Below are 4,127 nucleotides of genomic sequence, written 5' to 3'. Positions count from 1 at the left end.
TTAGGTACCTATATTTTGACTATCGACTTAGTATCCAACAACATTCCTTAACTCAACGTTAGTGATGTATTTCTTTTTGTGTCTTGGCATGTACCTAGGATGATAATGTTTGAGTAAAGATCTTTTGGTCTATAGTTGAATTGAGTGAAGGTCTCTTATATTGAATGTCATGTAGACTTTTGAATTATACTTTGCCTTGGAACAAATGCTTGTATATAGTTTGTGAATTAAATAAGTATGTTTCATGAGCTTGATTCTTTTGGATGTATATAATTGTTGATGTGAATAGGCAAATATTATGTTCAATGGTTATATTTGGCTATTTTGGTGGATGTTTGGGTAGGAAAATGTGGTTAAGGTCACATGTTCTTTTAACTTGTTTATTTGAATGATTAATCTTTGTTTGAGGTGCCTTTGAATGACATATTGGTTAGGTATAGGATGGACAAAATGTTAGCATGTGATTGATGATTTGAATGTTATTTTGAACCTAGGAAATTATCTAGATATGATATGTCTTTTTGCGCAAGGAATGATGTATATAATGGCTTTATTTAAGGGTTAAATACGCTGCACACAGCTTGGAAAACAACCCACTCACACAGACGTGTGTCTTATTATCTTAGGGAACAGGTTTCACACAGCCCGTGACACGGTCATGTGTCTTAAAAAGGTTTGTTACAGGTCTGAGACACGGCCAGTGACACAGTCGTGTGACCCAACATCGAATGTACACATGAGTAGGCACATGGCTTATGACACGACCGTGTGACCTTAATTTGAATATCCACATGGGCAGACACACGGGCATGGACACAGCCGTGTGTTTAGACTTCGAATGTCCATACGGTCTGGGCCGTGACACATGGTTTGGCCACACGGGCGTGTGTCCCCTGTTTTTAAAATTTTCAACTTTTTCCTAATTTTTCTATTTTGTTTTGAATTGAACCCAGAATGTTCTCAAACTATTTTTAGGGCCTCGTAAGCTCATATTAAGGCCCGTAATTGTATATTTATTATAAATGGAATGTGATTTGGTTATTTGTAATTATAGTTGAATATTTTTTAGTTAGTAATGTTAAAGGTTAAAATGTTAACGTAATACTCCAGAATCCAATTCGGTGACAGATACAGGTTAGGGGTGTTACATAACATCTGGTTTAACAAATTCTATAACTTGACTTTCTTACAGACTTAGACATTACCAACTTATACTTACATTGCTACTATTCAATCTTATTCATTTTCAAGATTAACATCGGTTCCAGAATTTAGAATCTCAATAACATCCCTTATCGTACTAGGACTAAGTCTTTATAAACTTTCTACCTTAGTAAGCATAATAGTTATTTACAAATTATAATTTGAAACTTTATCACATATACACTAATTTATTACTTGAGGGATGGCCTCTAAGGGTGCCCCTCTACATGCATGGTATGGATATAACATCGTTTGCACGAGCTTGCCAGTGTCTGGCTAGGTCTCTCCACACAACTCTTGACCCTGCAGACAAGGCAAAACAATCGTAAGTTCAGATGCATTTAGTGGGACTCTGTACAATAGTACTCATAGAAAACTAATAATTTGTCGGGTAAATTAGATTTAATGTGTCGAGATAGAACTTCGTAGGTAACTTATGGGATTCTACAGGTTTGACATGGCTTTGCCGATGCCTTTATGTGTTTTTAAGTAACTGCAGGTGGACATGTCGACTAGTGTAACTGTAATCATACTTTTCCACACACCCTTTATCTAGGACTTGACCCTGCCTGACCTCAGTTCATATTTCCAATTCTACCTTTTTTATTTGGCTCATCATAAGGTGACCATATATACGAATACCTTAATTGGTGACTGCAATTGATGGGTTATTAGATGTCTCATCATAATTGCAGGTTTCCTACCGTGCTCCCCTCATTCCACACTAAACTTGACATAAATCTGCTGGTTTGCCCCCCAACAATGAGTTTTTTATGAACATAACTTGTGTGTGAATCCCTCTTTAGGGGAAGGCCCATTAGATGTCCTCATTGGAAGCCTTGAATATGAGATTTAATTGGTGGATAGGCACCTCTATTTCTTAGCGGACTCATGCCTACAAGTTAGTCCCTTAGGACTTCCCTATTTCAGACCATTCTACCAAGATGTTTCCAATAACAAATAGTCTTCCTTGCGGACTACCTCTTCCTTAAGTTGATTCTTGGTGGACTTCTACCTTTATTAGTCCCAGGTGGACTATCCCGTGCCAAAAAGTCTTAACGAATATCTTATTTCTTTGTAACTCCCTAGCAGACTTTACTGATCATTTAATTCCGGGTGGATGTTCCCTTCAACGTAGTCCTTTGGCGGGCTACCCACTTTTCTAGCTAACTTTTTGTCGATTTCCAGTTAAAATTTCAAATATGATAATTCATTTCGTAAATGCTTATCTAATGATGGTTCTACGTCAACTCTAACAGAATTTTAATGGAAAATACTTACTCACAATTACCTTGAAGGAAATACCCCTTCCTTTCACATATATCGCGTTTAAAACGCTTCTACCAATTCCTTTTTTTTCTCATTTTGGCATATCCTCTAATTAGTATGCTAACTCATGTTTCTAGATGAACCATAGTCATCTTATCAAACTACTCGCCACGAGATTCATATAGTAACCTCCCTTTTTATGCCTTGTTAGGCTTCTCTGTTCCCTATCTTGGTGATCTCTATCTTTTCCATACTGATTACTTGTTCGCCACTGGATGCTGCCATGGCTAACCATGGACTTTTGATTTCGAAGAATCTGTAAACCTCATTTGAGGTGTCGCTCTGTAGGACTTGTACACCATTTAAATGGTGTTGCCCTGAAGGACCAGTCAATAATTGTCATCATGGTGTCGCTCCATAGAGTCGATAGACCGTCGTCACAGCGTCACTTTAGCGAGCGAGTAGATAACTATTCCTCGATGCTGCCACACTCCCTTGTATCCCATAACACTCCACCCATTCCTCCATTACGCCAATTTCTCCTATCTTCATCTACCCCGTCAAGGTAATTCCCTCCCTACTCCATATTAAAAAAAAAGTGTAATTCATGCAAAACATTCTAGATACTATTACACTAAACAGTGGACCACACTTTGACACAACAATACACCATTTTATCATATAGAACATACTTCCAGACTTTTATGAATTCATACAACCTTAAACACGCATATCATGCTCATCCACTATGATCATATACGACCATAAATTTTAAGCAGAACTCAAAACAAATGTAGACACAAATCACACAAGCAGAACTCATCCATCAATCATCCAAAAGTATAGTACAGAGACACCTTAAATCCTTCGTACTCGCATGCTTAGCTTTCCAAATGTCAAAGCCTTCATCATCTTGACAGCTAAACATGACAACCCAAAATATACCAGTTAAATTGAAGGTATTCAAACCTTAAACCTTAAACCATTTTGATTTGATTTTCAAATTATTCATTTGATTCTTTATTATATTAATCATATAAATAGATTTACACTGTAGGTCTTATATTAATCATATGAATAAATTATATTTGTAGGTCATTTAACTATATTTAAGTTTCTTTTTAGTCACCTAATTATAAAATGTTACAAAATGATCATCTAATTAATTATGTTTAGATTTTTTGGTCTAGTTTCGTTAACTTCTACTAAGTAATTGAGGTTGATGTAACAATTTTAAAATTAATATTGTGAAAATAGAATGTCAACAATGACAATGAATAGCAAAGAAAGAGAGAAAAATAGAACACATAGAATTTTACGTGAAAATCCTTTTGGGAAAAACCATGAGCAAAAGAGAAGAAAATTCATTATGTCGAATTCGAATGATATAAGAGGAGAGACGATTACGTCTATTTATAGTTTTAAAAACCTTATTCTAATCAAAGTCAAATAGAAGTAATGCAGTAAGATTAAAACACATTACTCAATCAACATCAAATAAAGGAAGTAAACCCCGGGTTGCGACCCCTGCACCTCCAACCCTTGGCCTTCACTCTCGTAGATCCCCCCATCTCGCCACTTGTATTTGTTTTAACAAGAATTTGCGGCACACAACTTCTAACAAATATAATAACAAATTTAACCCTCAACATTTA

The sequence above is a fragment of the Gossypium raimondii genome, chromosome 5 (assembly GCF_025698545.1).
Source record: "Gossypium raimondii isolate GPD5lz chromosome 5, ASM2569854v1, whole genome shotgun sequence".
NCBI lineage: Eukaryota > Viridiplantae > Streptophyta > Magnoliopsida > Malvales > Malvaceae > Gossypium > Gossypium raimondii.
The sequence above is the reverse complement of the archived record's forward strand: the minus strand, read 5'-3'. Positions refer to the sequence as shown.